Source organism: Mesoplodon mirus (genome assembly GCF_964341445.2).
Source record: "Mesoplodon mirus genome assembly, chromosome: 14".
Taxonomy (NCBI): domain Eukaryota; kingdom Metazoa; phylum Chordata; class Mammalia; order Artiodactyla; family Ziphiidae; genus Mesoplodon; species Mesoplodon mirus.
Window position 1 is genome coordinate 55,209,977 of NC_138990.1, and position 21,338 is coordinate 55,231,314.

Sequence of the window (21,338 nt, forward strand, 5' to 3'; positions counted from 1 at the left end):
GTTAGTCCACCATTTACGCTGAAAATGGTGACGCAGGAGGAAGGGGAGAGATAAGGCACTTCCATAGTTCTTTTCCTTTCAGTCCTTCCTTACTCATCAGGAAGTTGAGAGTGTAGGTAGAATGTGTGCATATCAGAAGTAAAGTGGGGTACTTCCCTGGTGGCACAGTGGTTAAGAATCCACCTGCCAATGCAGGGGACACGGGTTCGAGTCCTGGTCCGGGAAAATCCCACATGCCGCAGAGCAACTAAGCCCGTGCGCCACAACTACTGAGCCTGCGCTCTAGGGCCCGTGAGCCACAACTACTTAAGTCCACATGCCTAGAGCCTGTGTTCCACAACAACAGAAGCCACCGCAATGAGAAGTCCACGCACCGCAACAAAGAGTAGCCCCTGCTCACCACAACTAGAGAAAGCCCGCGTGCAGCAACTAAGACCCAATGCAGCCAAAAATAAATAAATAAATAGATAGATAAATAAATTTATTTTAAAAAAAAGAAGAAATAAAGTGAAAAGAGCTGAGCTCATTGTGTGCAGTGTTTCTACTGTTCTGGTAAAGACCAAATATGTCTGCATGTGTGAGCTACAAAATATGAATTGTATAATTTCAGTGATTGTGCATATAAGTTAAATGCGCCTATATTTAATAACTTAAAACAGGCATTGCACAATATAAGGATGAATGGTAAAATTCACACTAATAATATTAAATTTTAACTTTACTTACAAAAACATTAACTAGTAAATAAAAAAATCATAAGTCGAAAGAGAACACAGGAGAAAGGAAAAGCTTTATATTTTAGGACCTTTAATGGCACTTTTCCCCTGATTTTTGAACAAGGGTCTTGCATTTTCACTTTGCACTTGGCCCAACAAATTAGGTAGCCAGCCCTGCATAGGAGGTTAGTGCTGAAAAGACCCTACAGATTATCTAGCTCAATCCCCTCACTGGACAAGGAAGATGAGGCCCAGAGAAGTGAAGTGACATCTTGCTCAGGAAATGAAAAGGGAAGGGTAGGTTGGGAGGCACTTCATCCATCTTCAGACCTTGAGGAGTGAGCTAGGGGTTTACTGAAACACGCTAAATCCAGAGGGACCCACATCTCCCCATCTGTCCTTGTCCCGGTTTCCTGGTGCCCACCGGCTCCCATGATGATCCGAGGGTTCCCAGAGCCAGCCTTGTCTCCAGGAGTCAAGGGCAGTGGAGCCAAGCTCCCAGCATTCTTTGCAGCTCTGCGTACTTTGGCCACATTCTGACCATCCTTGATTCCCCCGCTAGGCATCACTCCCACACATTTAACGGCCAGACAATATCTTACATCACCAATTGTGTCCCGCCAACCCTGGGCACCTGGGGACTTTCAACAGACATGTGTTCTGTTCTTGGGAATGTTAGGCTTCTAGTAAGTCCATAAGGCTTTTAAAAGTTTGGAAAATGCTGTATAGCACAAGGAACTCTTCTCAATACTCTGTAATGGTCTATATGGGAAAAGAAGCTTTAAAAAGAGTGGATATATGTATATTTATAACTGCTTCACTTTGCTGTACAGCAGAAACTAACACAACATTGTAAATCAACTATACGCCAATAAATTTTTTAACATCTTTATTGGAGTATAATTGCTTTACAATGGTGTGTTAGTTTCTGTTGTATAACAAAATGAATCAGCTATGCATATACATATATCCCCATATCTCCTCCCTCTTGCATCTCCCGCCCACCCTCCCTATCCCACCTCTCTAGGTGGTCACAAAGCACCTAGCTGATCTCCCTGTGCTATGTGGCTGCTTCCCACTAGCTATCAATAAATTAAAAATAAAATAAAATAAAATAAAATAAAATAAAATAAAATGGATACTTTAAAAAAAAGTTTGGGAAATGAATTGTTCAAGGTGGGGTTTAGGGGAGAACAGGGAGTCCTGATGCCGTGTCCTGAATCTTCCTCCCTTGGACAAATGTCTTTTCTATGAAGAAAAAGCAGTAGGGGAATGAAGAGAGTGCTAGGAGGACTGAACTGGGAAAGATGTGAAGTCTTTTCCTGTTTTTCTGGTAAAATCCTTGTTGTGGGGCTTGGAAACGCTGATTTTGAAAGATTTAACAATTACTTTGCTGGCAACTGATTGAATAACACATGTATCAGGAGTCTTTTATCAGATGTCATGTCGTATGATATTCCAGCCGGCACCACACACACACACACACACACACACACACACACACACATTTTGTTTTCACTTCTACAGGGAATAAGAAAAAAATGGACGCTTTCCCTCAAATTACAGTGAGATATTTTTTCCCTCCCCTACATCCCTAGAGCCCACGTCATTCCCAAAACACAGCAATGTTTGAAAGGACACCATGTACCATTTCATTCCTTTGGGTGGAAACATGATTTTGAACTCCACCCGGCCTTCCCTCCACCTTCATTAAAACTCTAGAACTACATTTTCTTCGAATGATATGTTTTCTGGGATTTCCTGATGTTGCCTGAAAACTATTTCTTTCAAAACGTTTTGGCCCTGGCCATGGCTAGCATGCAGTGACAAAGCCGATTGGGACCGGGGTTGCATAGAAGGGAAAAGGGCCTCCTCAGGGGCCATCACGACCTCTCTCAGCTTTCAGGCTGCTCATACTTTCTTGGGGAACGTCTTTTCCAGCCACCACCAGCCACAGGGTTTACAAACAAGCTCAGAGCCTCTGGCTTCCATGCTGTGGGGAGAGCTTTAGGCTCCACCCCTGACCCTCTGGCCCTGCCTGGATCGCACCTCTCCCACGCAGCCCTCCCACCAGACCCTTCGCTTTGGTCGGGCTCTTTCTGTCCACCGGCTCCTGCGTGCTGGACTTCAGGATTCTCAGTCACTTCCTGAGCTTCCTCACCAGGACTCAGAATTCAGTCCTTCCGCCCAGTTCTCCTCATGCTCTTGCAAGAACCAGTTCAAGGGAATTCCCCGGCTGTCCAGTCATTAGCACTCGGCGCTTTCACTGAAGGGGGCCCAGGTTCGATCCTGGTTGGGGAACTAACATCCCGAAAGCCGCCCAGCATGGCCAAAAAAAAAAAAAAGAACCAGTTCAAATGCAATGGCCCCTCCAGGCCTCCCTCGTTGCTCCCAGAACCATCCTAGAGCATCTGAGCAAGGCCAGGATTCTAGCAATTATCTTCGCCTCATCTTTGCTTCTCCCACTCAGGAGCAAGGACATATTTTTCTATGCCTCCCCGTCCACCCCAATGCCTAGCTCAGAATATGTAGGTAGGTGCTCAGTAAAGACTAGCTGTACACTACCAAATGTAAAATAGATAGCTAGTGGGAAGCAGCCACATAGCACAGGGAGATCAGCTCGGTGCTTTGTGACCACCTAGAGGGGTGGGATAGGGAGGGTGGGAGGGAGACACAAGAGGGAGTAGATATGGGGATGTATGTATATGTATACCTGATTCACTTTGTTATACAACAGAAAGTAACACACCATTGTAAAGCAAGTATACTCCAATAAAGATGTTAAAAAAGAAATATAAAAGATAAAATAAAATAAAAAGATAAGCTGTACAAATTAAAAGTTCTCCACTGCAAGCACAGAGTTCTTTAACATACCTACACAAAAACTCAGTAAACATACGTGGTGGGAACTTCGATTTCAGTTTGATAAATGTCTCTCAGTTTTGTTCTCAAACGCACCCACCCACTCCCCCCAGCATCACTGCAAAGGCCATCAGGGAGGTTGTCACACTCCTGAGATCTGAAAAGTCACGTGGGCTGCTCTGCCCAGCTGTAGGGCACTCAGGGCTGCTGTTGAGCTTTGAACAAATCCTGGGATTATTTATAATTGAACATCAGGCTCGGCGAGCCTTCAGAGCCATGAAGGAGTTTATTATTCTCCACCCGACATGCTTCCCTCTGTCCTCTGGCCTCCCCCTCCGGCCTGACATCCTGCCACACTCACAGCAGGCTCTCCGGCTTGCGGGGAGCTCAGGGCACCTGGGCTGGCCAGCGGCCACCTTCCCGCCGGATTGTTCCAGGAGTCTGGAATCGCAGACCACCCGGAACGCCCACACATACCCTTCCGACTGGGATGGAGCATCCAAGGATGAGAATGGCCAGCTGAGGCGGAAACTCCACAAGACTGACTTACTCCAGGCTTATCTCAGCGGGGGCCTGCAGAGTCGGGACAGAAACGGACTTTGCTGGGAGGGCCTGGGTGGGAGCTCGGTCCTGTCCCCAGCCACGTGACCACCTCCCTCCGCATCCCCTGGGCCTGGGCCTACCCCGCCCGTGAACATAGCAAGCTCTTAGGCCTCTGACGTGAATCATGCCCAGGCCAGGGGACTAGGAAAGTGAAACCATAAAGAACATTAGCCCTGGAGAGGCAGGTAAAGATCCTTTAAGAGGATGAACGTAAAACTATTCTAGCTGCAGAGCCCTTTCTTCAAAAGGATCTTACCAGAAAACCCAATGAGCAAAACGGATGAAACCCCAGGAAGAAAAGCCCTCCGCTTTCGCATCTATGGAGCCAAGGTGTTTTGATTTTATCTCCCTTCCATCTTGACCAGCTGGGGCCCCTGACATCTCGGAGCCCACCTACGGTGTGCCCTCAGAGACTCTAAAGCCAGGCCAGCAGGCAGCCTTCTCTTGCCCGTGCAGGAATGGTGTTTACGGAAAGCCATAGAAGATGGGCACATTGATGAAAGCGTTAGAATGTTCTCTCTTGAGAGTGGTAGAAGCCCAGTACAAACAAGCCTAATTAAGGTGCAGCTTCGTTGTAAAGACCCTGGAGCATCCAAACATGCGTCTGGGCTCTCAGTGCCTAGAATTGGGCCTCGACGCCATGAAGGCCCCTCTCTCTCCACCTCCCCTCTCTCCTTACCGCTACTCGGCTTTATTACTCCAGTGAAGATGGATTTTCTCTGCGTGACTGAAAACATAGCCTGGGGGGCTCTAGATTCCCAAACATCCCTCCAACCTCCCTGAGTTAGGAGGACTTCACCACTAGCTCTTAGAACAGGGCCTCCGATTGGCCCAGATTCTGTCATGTGCCCATCCCTGAACCAATCACTGTGGCCCAAGGGATGGGTACATGCCTAAGCCCTGGCCAAGAGCATGGAGTTCTGGGATTGGCAGCCCCTCAGAACCACAGGGAAGGGGGACTGGGAGAAACAGTTCCCCAAAGAAAGTGGGGGCCCCTGTTAGGTTAGTGATCGTGAACAGCCCAGATTCTCAACATCTGTGACAAAGACTCTCTTGGAAACAGGGCCCTAACCCCAAGGAATGATCCCCATGAGTTCAACTTCAAGCATTAGAGACCGGGGCAAAGAGGGCCTCGCAGAGCCCCCGGGACCACCCACAGAGGGCGCCCGCTACCCTCTCTGCCCACACCACCAGAGCTAAACCCAAGCATTAGCTGGGAGCATGTGTGTTACTTTTCCATTTAAACTTAATTCAACTTGAAAGGACTCTTCATCATATCTTGTGCAAGTGAGCAAGGGAGAGTGTTGGTTCAGTGGTGCAATAAATAACCTCTCGTTATGAGAAACATGATGCCTCAGTCCCTAAGCCATTTGGTAACCATAATCTGATATTACAGAAGCTTTTCTTGTGAGACCAGAGATATCTGAGCCACTTCCCTTTTCAAACAACTTCAGCTAATGGCTTTCCATGCTTTTAGTGGAATGAGTCCAAGCTCTCTTTGATTTGTGGTTACTTGTTTGGATCCTGAAAGGGGAGGCTCAGATTTGCAAGCAGGAATAATTGCCTGGGAACACTGCAGAGTTATACAATTCCTGTGGAGTTGGAGGAACCACTCATTTGGAGAAACTTGACTCCTCTACAGAGATGAAAATATTTGTCAAGGTTTCTCACTCCCATGCTGGCCCCTTCCTCTCTCTGACAGCTCACTTCAGCCCTCTCTCTGTCCCCAGTGTTCCTGATGCTGAGAATGTTTTCTTAGAAAGGAGGGGGCTCTTCTTGGATCCTACTACACAATGCCAGAAGCCATTTAGAAAGTGATGCAGAGGCACAGCCTGGCTGGCAGGTCCAACCACCGTATCCTTAGGCAAATGTCAGTCCTGGGAGTGCACCTAGAACTCTGCCTCTGAATTGCAAACTCCAGTCACTGGAGGGCAGGTAGAGTGGGAGCACAGCAGTGTGTGTGGCCATTAAACAGAGTTTCTCTTTCTAATAGAAAGAGAGACACCATTTTGTAAAGTTGCCTGACCACCTGCAGGCTTCTGGGCTAACCCGCAGGCCCATTTTAGGAGTCCTTGGTCCCATTTGATCTAAAAGAAAATGATACTAGAACTTGCCACTGTACTAAGTACACTTCACAGGGAGGGAGGGAGAACACCAGTGGGACAGCATTTGTTTTGACACTAGAAACCTGGCTTCATTTTCTGAACCATAACAACCAGAGGTTATCTCAGGCCTGGAAGGGACTTTTTCTTTTTAATAAGCTTTTGATTTTGGAATAAATTTAGATTTACAGAAAAGTTGCAAATGTAGGGCCAACATTTCCCATATACCCTTCTCCCAGTGTCCACTAATGAAAATATCTTTCCTGACCGCGCTGCATTTGTCCAAGTTAAGAAATTAACATTGGTACCCTGACATCAGCTACACTCCAGACATTAGTCAGATTTCACCCATTTCTCCATTAACGTTCCAGAATTCCACGTGGCATGTAGTCATCATGTCTCCTTCGTCTTTTCCAATCTGTGACCGTTTTTCTGTGTTTGCTTTTTATCATGACCTTGACCATTGTGAAAAATTACTGGTCTGGTATGTCATACACTGTCCCTCGATTCAGGTTGTCTGATGTTGTCTCAGAATAGACTAAAATTATGGGTTTTGAGGAAGAGACCCAGAGGTGAAATACCTGGGAGGAATTTTTTTAAAGAACAGGTAGCTCAGAAGTTACAAACGAACCCGCCTTCAAATCAAATCATGTTTTGCTCGTTCTATCTGTATCTTTGAGAAATTTTGTGCCAATTTTGTGCCGAAGTTTTTCAAGTTAGCTTTTCAGCTTCTCTTTAAAAAATAGAAAGAGCTGGTGACTGCGGGCTTCCATGACAGTTAGAGGTGGGTGCCAGGAAGCTATGGCTCGCTGTGGGATGCGTCCTCTCCAGGCACAATCAGTCCTGTGGCCTCCCCAGCTCTGAGCCTCAGCATCAGCTCCCATTGGTCATCATGTCCACAGTGTTGATTTTCTTACAGTAAAGAGGTGGCGTCTGTGTTTCTATTACAGCAGAAATGAACCCAGATGGCCCCATGCTTCAAGAGAAAGAAAGCAAGAGCAAGAAATGTGGTGAGTCGAATCTCAAAGAAACTGCATGTTTCCTAATGACAGGAAAGGGTGTGAATGCACACCCTGAAAACTGCCTGTGACCCTCTGTGACTATCATTCACATGACACAGCCCTCACCACTCATTTGGCAGCAAAAAGCGGGGGTGGGGGTCAAGAGGGAAGCCAATCAACAGGGAAGTAGGTGTACGAAGGGAAAGGATGCTGCCCTGGGTTCCCTTCCCCAAGATCAAATTCATGTCACTGCCCAGGGATGGCCCTGTCACCTACTGGACACGGCCATGCAGTAGGGTCTACGCAGCTGGGCCTACCCTGGGCAGGAATTTCCAGCACTGCCAATTCCACCTCAGAAGAGGTCCTGCTAGCAGAGAGAGGATCTTCCACATCTTTTGTGCCCTCCCTAAACTATGGGCCTGCTGGAGGCACAGTGAGGCTCTGTCTGATTATCCTCTACACTCCACCCTGCTGTCTGTGAGTCAGACATCCTCTGGCACATCAGCTAGAATTCTGAGCCCCAGCCTTCCCCGCTCCCTGACAGGTCCCCCAGTCCGTCCTGCTTCTCCTCCTCCCCCCCTTTCCTGTCCCACCCCGTCACCCCAGCCTTGAAGGCTTTAGGATCTGAAGAGTGTGACCACACCAGGTGTTGGGGTGGTGACCAAACCAAGTCTCCAAGCGCTCCACTAATGTGCTGAGTCCTACCTGCTGCATCACCAAAGCAAACCTGGGGGGAGCAGGACCTTGAGTGAAAGGAGTGAGCACTAGACCAGGAGTCAGAGGATCTGGATCCAGTCTTGATTCCAGTGATGTGCAGTGTTGGGCAAATCACCTAACCCCTCTGAGCCTGAGCTATCTCAGCTATCAAGTCCAGTGACATTTCTGTGATGTATAAATATGATCGAGGGACTTCCCTGGTAGTCCAGTAGTTAAGACTCTGCGCTCCCAATGCAGGGGGCCTGGGTTCGATCCCTGGCCAGGGAACTAGATCCTGCATGCCACAACTAAGAGCCCTCATGCCACAGCTAAAGATTCCACGTGCCACAACTAAAAAAGATCTTGCATCCTGCAACTAAAGATCCCACATGCTGCAACTAAGACCCGGCGCAGCCAAATACATAAACAAACAAACAAACAAATAAATAAAGATGATCGAGCCACAGAGTCAGTTTCATGACTTGTTTCCTTTGCTCTCAAGCCCGAGTTATACCCTTCTCTACATGCCCAGAGCAGCTCAACTTTCTCCACCAGTGTCCCAACCTCACATTCCCTGCACCCCTATTCCTAATAGAACTGCCTGAGGACAACATACTCACATTGGAACATGGGGCCCAGCTCATACATGAGGACTTGCCTGAGGCAGGGGTGGGTCTGAGGGCTCCTTTGTGGCCCAGGACAGACCCTAAATCCCAGAGTTGACAGTGGGAGTGGTGACTCCCTAAGCTGACTCAAAGATACTTCTCTCAGATGAGCAGAGAAGGCTGAGCCATAGGCTTTAAAAATATTCCAGAGAAATAAACCTTCATTGTTATCGCTGGAGCTGAGGCCCAATAGTTAGTGGCCAGATCAGGAGGCCTCCCAGGACTCTCAGTGGACATGGGCTGCCTCTGAAGTGCTGGAAATTTACCAAACCAGGAGATGGCCAAGCTCACAATAGGCAAAAGGGCAAACAAATCATATGAGCAAAGTGACAAAACCAAGAGAGGGAGACAAAGCCCACTTTGGGACTGGCCAGCGGGATCCTGGTAAGAAAAGATTCCTTGTCCAGGAACTCGGATGGTGTTTGTCATAAGATTATGAAACACTGTGGAACTTGTTGTTCCTGTAATTTGTCTGCTTCAGAGGAGCTAATGTTTATTGATTTCCTTCTGTAAGAGGCAGAATCATCAATTTGGGTTGCCACTGTTGAAAGTTCTCAGGTTTCTGGAAGAAGCTTGAACAAAAAGAATTAGGCATCTCTATACTGGTTTTTTTTTTTTTTTTTTTTTTTGTGGTACGCGGGCTTCTCACTGCCGCGGCCTCTCCCGTCGCGGAGCACAGGCTCCGGACACGCAGGCTCAACGGCCATGGCTCACGGACCCAGCTGCTCCGCGGCATGCGGGATCCTCCCGGACCGGGGCACGAACCCGCGTCCCCTGCATTGTCAGGCGGACTCTCAACCACTGCGCCACCAGGGAAGCCCTCTATACTGGTTTTATTCTTTTTTTTTTTTTTTTTTTTGCGGTATGCGGGCCTCTCACTGTTGTGGCCTCTCCCGTTGCGGAGCACAGGCTCCGGACGCACAGGCTCAGCGGCCATGGCTCACGGGCCCAGCCGCTCCACGGCATATGGGATCCTCCCAGACCGGGGCACGAACCCGTATCCCCTGCATCGGCAGGCGGACTCTCAACCACTGCGCAACCAGGGAGGCCCACTGGTTTTATTCTTAATCACAGAGGTTGCTATCGTGACAGGCTTCGCAGACATCCAAATCCTTATTCTTTTTCAAATTCTCAGAGGTTGAAAGTGTCAGAAGGAATTAACATTTGTGGAACACCGAACATATGTCAGGCACTGAGCTGGGCCCTTTAACAAGACCGCAGGAGGACTTCCCTGGTGGTCCAGTGGGTAAGAATCCGCACTCCCAATGCAGGGGGCCCGGGTTCGATCCCTGGTCAGGGGCCTAGATCCTGAGTGCCTCAACTAAGACTGGCGCAGCCTAAATAAATAAATATTTAGGCACTCGGGATCTTCGTTGAGACATGTTTAGTTGCAGCATGTGGACTCTTAGTTGCAGCATGCATGTGGGATCTAGTTCCCCGACCAGGGATCGAACCTGGGCCCCCTGCATTGGGAGTGCAGATTCTTACCCACTGGACCACCAGGGAAGTCCCAGTAAATAAATATTAAAAAAAAAAAAAAAGGCAAGACGGCAGGGAATTTAATGCATGCAGGATCTCCAAAAATTATTATTATGCCTATTTCACTGAAGAGAAAACTGAATTGTAAAAAATTAAATAGCTTGCCCAAAGTTCCACAGATAAAATGGAGCCAAAGTGAGATTCTGATCCATGTCTGTGCGTCTCAAGTTCCTAATCTTTCCTTGGCTCATACCGCCTCTTTGTGACTGGTTTTTCTCCAACATTTTACATATTTTATTGTCCTATTGCATTATTTGAAACTTCCAAAACAATACTAAATAACGATACAAGCGGTCAATGCTATTTGTTCCAGATTTTAAAATGGCTTCTCTATTTCATAGTTTGATACAGTCGTCAGCATGTTTAAAAAGTTTTATTCTATCCCTAACTTACATGGAATTTTTATTAGTAATTGTTGCTAGATTTTATCAAATGCTTTTACTTTCTACTGCTATAATAATACAGGTTTTTTTCTCTTTTAATCTAACACAGTAAATTTTTTTGATGAATTTCCAAATTTTAAACTATCTTTATAAACCTGAAATAAACATGGGCTTAATTTCCTTTCATTCTTTTTGTAACTTTCCACTGGATTGTTACTAATTCTTACTAACTTTTGTTTAGTATCTTAGCTTCTATATTCATAAGTGAAATTTTCTAGTTTTCTTTTACTATCCTCATCAAGTTTTAATATTAATATTACTTGGGAGCTACTTCCACCTGTTTCTCTGGCCTGTGATAGTTTAAATAGTAACCTACCGCAGTTTCATGGAACCTGGCACAAAACTCCTGGATCAGAGACAAAAGGCAGTTTGTTACTCACAGCAATAGCAGAAGTGACAGATCAGCATTTTGGTGCCAATTTCCTAAGGGCAATGTGAAAAGGACCAGATGACACCTGCACATGCAGCGGTTGGACTACAGGAGAGAAGAACCCTGGGTTTAAAGAACCTGATAATTTCATAATGGGCACTAAGCATACCTGTCATTTGCTCCACTGCGAGACACACTCTGTCTTCCAAGGTCATAAGTAACCTGCCCTTTATTCTGAAGGGAACCACCATCTCTACCTTCCACAGTCGTTCACCATCCAAACATCCTGGAAAAGATGGCCCAGTAGTTCACTCGCAAATGCACAAAAAGGTGAGAGACCCATGGAGAACTATTTCCCAACAGTGGACAGCTGAGACCAAAAGGACAAAACATTAGTATTTGTTTATTCTTAGACAGTGGGCATGTGAAAGTCATTACATTCTTTTCTATCTTTTTCTATATTTTTTAAACACCCCTTGCAAAAAAAAAAAAAAAAAAAAACAAGGAAAGAAAGAAAGAAAAAAGAAAAGAAAGAAAAAGGAAGAAGAGCTTTCTCGTAATGGAATCACTACTTCAAGATTTGGTGAGTGTTCCAGCAGAATATGGTGACTTCCTTTTAGGGACATTGCAGAATTCCTGAACTGGATGGGTGGGGCAGGGTAAGGCCCTTCTAATTCAAGGAATCTACAATATTAAGTCAACTTAGAAGGCATTTCAGATCTCCTTAGCTATCTTACTCAGTACCTCTGCATTTCATCATATTCATAGGTGAACAGGGACAGATGATTGGAAATCTCACACACACACATACACACACACACACACACACTATTTCCAAATAACTCATGGCTGGGATTATCCACATTTCTTAATCTCTTTAGTCTTTTCTTAATGAGGTCAGTGGGAGGGCTGTTATTTTTGCTCCTAAAGCACTGGTATATGAAAAATGTCATGGTCACAGGAAAGTCAGTGGTGAATAAGATAAACATGACCCTGTCCCACAGAACTTACTATGTACAGGAGAAGAGAAATAATTCAACAGAATAATAAGATTTGATTGGCTCTCAGATTCACAAGAAATTGATTTAGCCCTCTCCCCTCCCACCTCTACTCACCCACTGACTCTCTAAGGAGCCTTTGCCAGAGGGAGTTGGTGTAGTTTTCCTGTGTTTGTCCCGTAGAGAGTAATAGAACAGGAGGCCCAGGGAAACCATAGATTAATAAAAGATCCAGTAAGGTGCTGGTTGATAAAAGGTATCTGCTCAGGTAACTCTCCTCTCTTTAGCTCAAATTTTCCTTTTCATAGGAAATTTCAATGTCTAGCTTCACAGCTCAGTTGAATACTTATTGCTTTAAAGGACCCAGCAAACCTAACATACCATTAAAAAGTCCAAAATTAGGATATTCTCTCGACATCTTTGCCCAAAATGCAACATCCCACATCCTTGGTCCTCTCCTTTCTTCTGCCCCTCTGATGCCATTCTTGTGGCCATAACAGTATGTCAAACACACACACACACACACACACACGCGCGCGCGCGCGTGTGCATTTGCTTTCTCTACATTTCTAAAATTTCCTCTTATTCACTCCAAAAGGATGTAGGAGTGGCTACTAATTCTGAAATAGGAATAAGATTAGCTAATGAGGATGGTCTTTTTACCCATCCTCTCAGCAAAAATCAAAACACAGCTACAGTTCAATTTAAGCAAATACTTAAATGAAAATTCAGATTTATGGAAAATATTCAATTGAATTAATGTTAAATCCATTGAATAGTCTTTATTTTTGAAAGCATCCAGAGTAGAATTCCTTTACTTAGCAAGCGTCCCTCACAGTTATTTCCCAAAAATATTTACTCTGAAAGAGAAAATGTACCTGCAGTTTGGCTTTTTCCCAGATTTGATACCAGAGATACCGAAAGTCAGATAAGCAATGAGCAAAATGCAAAACCAGATTCTAGTTTCCTTCAAAAACTGAAGTGACAATTCTAATCTGCTGCCATCTAAAACGCTGGGCTGCCGCAAATGATTTTGAAAGATGGACTTTATCTGCCCCCTGCTGTATTCTGAGTAAATGACAGGACATCCTAATTTAGCAGCAGGAGACAGCCAGACGTGGTGTGTACTAGCACCCCTTACTAGAATAGAAAGGTTATGGCAAAAAGACCGTGCCTGGGCTTTACCACTGTGTCTCCAGAATGAAGTGTAGCTGGAATGTAGCAGGCATGACATTAATATGTACCGAATGCATGCACATACAGGAAAGGAAGCTGTGTTTACATACTCTGTTTGCATAAGCATAACACCAAGCACATATAGGCCCAAGGGGAAAAAAAATATTTTGCAATTCTCTGTTCATAAGTGTTTGAAATAAACTGGTGGCGATCGGGCATGACTGGCGTCCTCTAATAATTCCACTGGGCTAAGCAAAATAATAAATTGGAATATTCAGACTTAACAATAAAGATAGATTTTCTAAATGTTGCTTACTGCCAAGAAATAAATCTTTGAGAGCTTAGGATCTAAAAGCCACAAGGTTAAAAGACCATATGATTATTTCCAAGATGGAGGACTGGTTGAGATATCATAAAATTCGCTGTGTTCTCTCTTTCATCCCTTTCTCCAGAGACCCCTCCTGCTACCAGCCCTCTAGTGATTATCCGTATATCTCTCAAACACTAGTGAAGGCAAGGACAAAAATAATAGGCGTCTTCCTTAGTTGGGGGTGGATTTATTGAATACGAAAGAAGTCACGTTAGGGCTAAGATTTAGACATTTGATATACCTCCATACCTACCCTGAAGGTTAGGCTTCTCCGATGACTCAAAAAATCAGTGTATGCAGAACAGTTCTAAAAGGAAGATAAATAAGTGCCAATGGATGTGATATAGAAGATGTCGAAAGAGAAATGTTTCCACCAGGGGAATCTTTCTACCAGTTGAGACTGGCACTTGGCCATTTCAGGTTCCTTGCACCACGCCACTAAATCAGCAAATAAGATGGGGTGCAGTGGGGAGTGCTGACTATTTCAGCTGAGGTCGTTGATCTTGGGTGTTAGGGAAAATAGCAGTGCTTCCTTAGGCCGGAGCAATGTTCACAAACTGAGGGGTCCTCCTTGTACCTCCCCACGGAATGCTGCAAGTTAGCAGGACTAGAGCAACCTTAGAGAAGTAGAGGGCCACCAAGAACTCAGATGCTCAGGAATAAAGGTTAGGGTCACTCCACCAGGTAAAGGCAGACCAAGTTGTGGCTGAGGGCAAAGGTAACATGGAGTGGGTAAATATCAACTATAGCCTTATATTTCCCCTTGCAGGTGAGTTATGTTATATAAGAATATATGTTAAATTTTCCCCCTCTCCCTTCCCCACATATATCGTGTATATAGCCTCTGTGGATTTATTTTACAATTTATCCATGGCTAACAGGGCATTAAGAAAAGAGTGTGTTTAAATTAGAAGAATGAACATCAGAATTCTGAATATGGAGCTGAATGCAATCAACTGAAATTTGGGGCTTCCCCTTTTGAGGAGAGAGTAGCATATTTTGTATAAGGGATTGTTGCATTGTGTTCTGCAGGCTAGAGATTTAAGGATGGAGGGAGGGTGTACATTGATGTTGGGCCTCCAGAGGGTGACTGCGGTGGACATCTGTCCCTACCCTGAATCTTTTAAACAGCTGCTTCTCACTTGGATAATTCTCCAAGTATAAATCCTACCTCCCTCATCTGGAATAACTTTTAAAAAATACATTGAAATTTTGAAATTAACACAGCAGGTGTGTTAGAGTCTACCAATCAGATATACATGTGTAAGACTTTGTTTTGAAAGTGAATTTTCTGAGAAAACAGAGAAGGTCCAGGCCAGCAAAGGCAGCCAGTTCTGAAGTCAAGTGGTGACGGGATTGTCTCCACCATCCACAGCAGAGTCCAAGTGTTTTGGCTGGGCTCCGTTACATGGTCAAATCTGAGGTGTGGTTCTGAGAGTTGTTCCTAGAAGCTCAACCTAGCTTCTCCAGAAATTCCACAAATTTCTAATCGCCTTTGCGAATCCCTTCCCAAGTAGACTAGCTAGAGAGGATTCTATTGTTAGAACTAAGACGTCTGATTAGAATAGAAAAAGTTAGTAGCTATGTGCCCAAGGCAGTTTGCTTTGCCTCTCTCAGCCTCAGCTTTGTCATCCTTGAAAACTTTCAAGCACTGTTGTAAAGACCAGAAATAATACAAAATGTCTTATATCTAAAAAAAACCCTATGGAGAACAGTATGGAGGTTTCTTTAAAAACTAAAAATAGAACTACCATGTGACCCAGCAATCCCACTCCCGGGCTTAATTCAAAAAGACACATGCCCTCCAATGTTCATTGCAGCACTATTTACAATAGCCAGGACATGGAAGCAACCTAAATGCCCATGAACAGAGGAATGGATAAAGAAGATGTGGCACATATATACAATGGAATATTACTCATCCATAAAAAGAAACGAAATTGAGTTATTTGTAGTGAGGTGGATGGACCTAGAGTCTGTCATACAGAGTGAAGTCAGAAAGAGAAAAACAAATACCGTATGCTAACACATATATATGGAATCTAAAAAAAAAAAAAGTTCTGAAGAACCTAGGGGCAGGACAGAAATAAAGACGCAGACGTAGAGAATGGACTTGAGGACACGGGGAGGGGAAAGGGTAAGCTGGGACGAAGTGAGAGAGTAGCAGCTGCATAGCACAGGGAGATAAGCTTGGTGCTTTGTGACCACCTAGAGGGGTGGGATAGGGAGGGTGGGAGGGAGACACAAGAGGGAGGGGATATGGGGATATATGTATACGTATAGCTGACTCACTTTGTTATACAGCAGAAACTAACACAACATTGTAAAGCAATTATACTCCAATAAAGATGTTAAAAAAAGAGAAAAAGAAAATGGGGTTAGACTAGGTAGTGGTTCTCAGTCCTAAGTGCACAATAGAATCACCTGGGGAACTTTTAGAAAATGGATAACCAACAAGGACCTACTGTATAGCACAGGGAACTCTTCTCAATGTTATGTGGCAGCCTGAATGGGAGGGGAGTTTGGGGGTGAATGGATACATGTGTATGTATGGCTGAGTCCCTTTGCTGTGCACCTGAAACTATCACAATGTTGTTAAGCAGTGATACTTCAATATAAAATTAAAAGTTGTAAAAAAAAAGGAAGAAGGTATCAGTGTTTATCTCCAACAAGTTCAAAGTATTCAAGATAATTGGTTTTTATATTTTCTAAATTTCTTGCATTTTATAATGAAAGGAAAAAAAGATGTTTTTATTTGGGGGGATTGTTTAAAGAAATGAGTTTACAATATAGTCCCAGTTCCCACTGTTCACACGTGGAATTTGGTCTGTCTGACCCAGTCTGTTTCTGGTGACAGGAGCATGACATAGGCCTTGAAGTATTAAGAAAAATCATCCAAAACTTGGAAATAACCAAAAGACAGTTACAGCATGTCCTTTCAAGGTCATACTGGTACATTGTTTAACATGCCTGCCAGGATATTTCTTAATCTAGGGCAGTGGTTCTCAAAATGTAATCTAAGGACCCCTGAGGGTTCCCAAGACACTTTAGGGATTTTGCAAGGTCCTCCCTTTCCAACTACATAACTGTGTGAGGCCAAATTTTCCTCATATACTTCAACCAAAACAACATATTGCAACATATGAATGCAGAAATTGATATAAGGCTTCAGCTGTCTTCTGATAAGCCAATTAAGTGTTCTATTTGCAAAAGTGTAAAACAATGCCTTTTTTCTCAAAATATATCTGAAGTTATTTTCCATTAAAACATGTTAACATATAGTGGGCTTGTTATTTTTATTTTTAAACTACAGTTGACCCTTGAACACACAGGTTTGAACTGCGCAGGTCAACTTATAAACGGATATTTTTCCTTAGATACCAGCTGCTGTGCTACATGATCCATGGCTGGTTGAACCTAGAGATGTAGAACCCAAGACAAAGGGTGGACTGTAAAGCTAGTCCTGGAGTTTTGACTGTGGGAAGGGTGGGTAACCCTAACCCTCACCTTGTTCAAGGGCCCACTATAAACTAATACTTAAACATTTGTGTTTCAGTTTCTAATAAAGTTAATATTGATAGATCATTGGGATCCTCAGTTTTTAAGAGTATTAAGGGATACTGAGAACAAAAGTTTGAGACTCGCTGAGCTACATGCTTGACTTTGCTATTCACTTTGGAGGGCTCAGATCACTCAGCACACTCATTTCAAAACACCCTTCCTGGTAGACTGCATAATTCCTGTTCCTCCGCTTCTGCTTCAAACCAGCTTTGCCATCTTATCAGTTTCCTCATTAAGGAGGTGAATAAATTTGACTAATACTCATTATATATGTATGACAGTCAAGTTTGATCTTTTGAAGATTATACTTTGATAGGAGGTGTAATCTCTGCTGATTCATAAAGACATTTATGATTTAGCCCTGGAGTTCTTTTCTTTGCATTCAAATGTGGATGAAGCAAGGAACACTATGAAAATCTCTTACTCTTAAACATTTCCCTAATGAAATGAAATAAGACAACTGCGATGATCAGCTGTGCCTAAAACTACTTTGTTCCTCGAGGAAAGTATTTAAGACAGAACCAGTCCAAAGCTTGGGAAGCAGAGCGGCAGGGTTTTTTTGGTTTTACATTTTATTTATTTATTTATGGCTGTGTTGGGTCTTCGTTTCTGTGCGAGGGCTTTCTCTAGTTGCGGCAAGTGGGGGTCACTCTTCATTGCGGTGCGCGGGCCTCTCACTATCGCGGCCTCTCTTGTTGCGGAGCACAGGCTCCAGATGCGCAGGCTCAGTAATTGTGGCTCACGGGCCTAGTTGCTCCACGGCATGTAGGATCTTCCCAGACCAGGGCTCAAACCTGTGTCCCCTGCATTGGCAGGCAGATTCTCAACCACTGCGCCACCAGGGAAGCCCAGAGCAGCAGTTTTAAAAGCACATCTAAGGTTAAAAATGGGTCTATAATTTGGGAGAGACAATATTCACTTTAATATGGAAGAATATACTTTTTAAAAAATTTTTATTTTATTTTTGGCTGTGTTGGGTCTTTGTTGCTGTGCGTGGGCTTTCTCTAGTTGCGGTGAGCAAGGCTACTCTTCATTGCGGTGCACGGGTTTCTCATTGCGGTGGCTTCTCTTGTTGTGGAGCACGGGCTCTCAGTACGCGTGCTTCAGTAGTTGTGGCTCGTGGGCTCTAGAGCGCGGGCTCCATAGTTGTGGCGCACAGGCTTAGTTGCTCCGCAGCATGTGGGATCTTCCCGGAACAGGGCTCGAACCCGTGTCCCCTGCATTGGCAGGCAGATTCTTAACCACTGCGCCACCAGGGAAGCCCTGGAAGAATATACTTTTAATCTACTGTTAATAGCTGTCCTTTACAACACAGGCTCCACCTCCCTCTCAGGTAAACAACATAAGAACATAATTTCAGCTGTCTGCAGAAAACTTTCCTAGTCAGTATAAAATCAGCAGAAATTGATCACCCTACTACCCATTAGGAAACACCTCTCAAATCCTTCAGCTCCAGTGCGCATCAGAATGATCTGAGAGGCCTATTAGACATACAGATTTGAGTTCATTGTACAGTGTGGGGCGGGGCAATACTGTGCATTTAAAACAAGCACTCCGGGTGATTGATTTAAAAATACATAAAACCACACTTTGAGAAATTATCTAGACAATTAAAACCTGCTGAACTGATCTCTTCCATTTTTCTAAGAATCACCGTGTATGCTTAACATCTACATGCCAAGTCTGTCTACGGGGTCCGTAAGGCACTTCACAATCTGACTGGTGTCTCACAACTTCCTCTCCCACCACTCCACCCATCTCTCCCCTACAACCCCCTCCCATCCTGGAGCCCAACTGGCCCACTGCTGCAGTCCTCCTTGCTGTTGACCCTCTTTCCCTCTCCCTTCCCCTGCCTGTGCAGGACTGTTTATTTTTCACAGCAGTGCAATAGCGTGGACAGTTCCTGGCTATTTGGACTCTAAAGCCAGTAGACCTGGCTTCCAATCCCAGAACCCTTTGGTAAAAGTGGCCGACCCTGGGGGGGCCTGCCCCTACATAGCCACCGAGTCCCTGTACAGGAAGCACTGTCTTGAACAGGGGAAGCAGCAGCTGGAGTCGCAGGAGGCAGACCTGGCTGAGGAGTTCCTGCTCACTGACAGCAGCGCCATGTGGCAGACGGTGGGAGAAATGGGCTGCTTAGAAGTGGAGGCCGAGGCCAGGATGGAGAACTTGTGAGTGGCAGTTCCAGGTCAGCCCCCCAGCTCTGACTGCTGCTGGGGGCCCAAAAGCCAGCCAGCCAGCTTATCACCACGGCAACGGACCCTACAATGATGTGGATATCCCTGGCTGCTGGTTCTTCAAGCTGCCTCACAAGGATGGTAACAGCTGCAATGCTGGCAGCCCCTTTGCCGAAGACTTCCTGCCCAAGATGGAGGACGGCACCCTGCAGGCTGGCCCAGGAGGTGCCAGTGGGCACCGTGCCTTGGAAATCAACAAAATGATTTTTTTGGAGGAATGCCCATAAACGTATCAGGTCCCAGATGGTGGTGTGGCTGCCCAGGTCAGCTCTGCCCAGTGCTGTGACCAGGCACCCAAATTATGATGAGGAAGGCCGCTATGGGGCCATCCTGCCCCAGGGGGTGACCGCTGGCACCATCACCATCTACAGCCCATCACGTGGGCTGTAGAGCCCACGTGGCTCATTGCCAGCAGCGCCCGACCTGACCGAGTAGGCAGTGAGTTGAAGGCCCTGGTGCAGGCCCCACCCGGCTACGCCCTCGTGGGTGCTGACGTGGGCTCACAGGGGCTGTGGATTGCAGCTGTGCCTGGAGACGCCCACTTTGCTGGCACGCATGGCTGCACGGCCTTTGGGTGGATGACACTGCAGGGCAGGAAGAGCAAGGGCACCAATCTACACAGCAAGAGAGCTGCCCCAGTGGGCATCAGCCGTGAGCACACCAAGGTCTTCAACTATGGCTGCATCTATGGGGCGGGGCAGCCCTTCGCCGAGCGCCTCCTAATGCAGTTCAACCACTGGCTCACGCGGCAGGAGGCAGCTGAGAAGGCCCGACGGATGTATGCGGTCACCAAGGGCCTCCGCAGGTATCAGCTGTGAGATGAGGGCGAGTGGCTGGTGAGGGAGTTGGACCTCCCTGTGGACAGGCTGGAGGACGGCTTGGGTTCCCTGCAGGATCTACGCAAGATCCAGAGAGAAGCTTCTAGGCAATCACAATGGAAGAAGTGGGAGGAGGTTGCTGAATAAGCCTGGATGGGGGACAGAGAGTCAGCAATGTTCAAAAAGCTGGAGAGCACTGCGATGTCTGACACACCACGTACCCCGGTGCTGGGCCGCTGCATCAGCCGAGCCTGGAGCCCTCTGCTGTCCAGGGGGAGTTTATGAGCAGCTGTGTGAATTGAGCGGTGCAAAGCTCCACTGCGGACTACTTACACCTCATGCTTGTGGCCATGATGAAGCGGCTGTTGGAGGTGTTCGCCATCGATGGCCGCTTCTGCGTCAGCATCCATGATGAGGTTCGCTACCTGGTGTGGGAGGACTGCTACGTGCTGCCCTCGCCCTGCAGATCGCCAGCCTCTCGACCAGGTGCATGTTTGCCTACAAGCTGGGTCTGAACGACTTGCCCCCAGTCAGTCCCCTTTTTCAGTACAGCCGATATTGACCAGTGCCTCAGGAAGGAAGTGACCATGGATTGTAAAAGCCCTTTCAACCCAACTGGGATGGAAAGCAGAGACGGGGTTCCCGAGGGTGAAGCACTGGATATTTACCAGATAATTGAACTCACCAAAGGCTCCCTGGAAAAATGAAGCCAGCCTGGATGGTAGCTCTGCCTGGAGGCTCTGTATTTGCTCCCGTGGAGTTTCATCGGGGCGATGCAGGCTCCTAAACTCAGGCTTTCAGCCGTGCTTTTTGCAAAAGGGCTTGCCTAAGCCCAGCCGTTTTTCAGTAGCAGGACCTGCCAAGAATGATTGCCTCTAATTGACGGTGCAATTGAGTTCAGAACCAAGATGCCAACGTTGGTGCAGGCTGTAGGACAAGGGGGCATTGTTGCTTGTTGGGTAAAAAGAAAGCAGAAGCCCCAAAGTTCCCATTAACTCAGGCATTTCACTTCTTTTTCCTTTTCTTCTTGGCTGGTTCTTTGCTCTGTCCCTCATGCTCTGATGCAGTGCCCTAGAAGGGGAGAGAAGTAACGCTCTAAATGGGGTAAGCCTGCTCGGAGGCAGTGGAAATAAAAACAAAGATCCTTTATCTTCTCACCAAAAAAAAAAGTGGGCAACCTC

The 21,338-nt window shown here is 45.9% G+C and overlaps 1 pseudogene across 1 annotated transcript; it reads left to right on the forward strand.

Moving 5' to 3' along the window:
- Nucleotides 1–4,779: 4,779 nt before the first annotated feature.
- Nucleotides 4,780–21,338, forward strand: LOC309815898 (DNA polymerase subunit gamma-1-like; annotated as a pseudogene). Its single transcript has 2 exons — nucleotides 4,780–4,883; nucleotides 18,983–21,338. The product of its transcript is annotated as a DNA polymerase subunit gamma-1-like (transcript).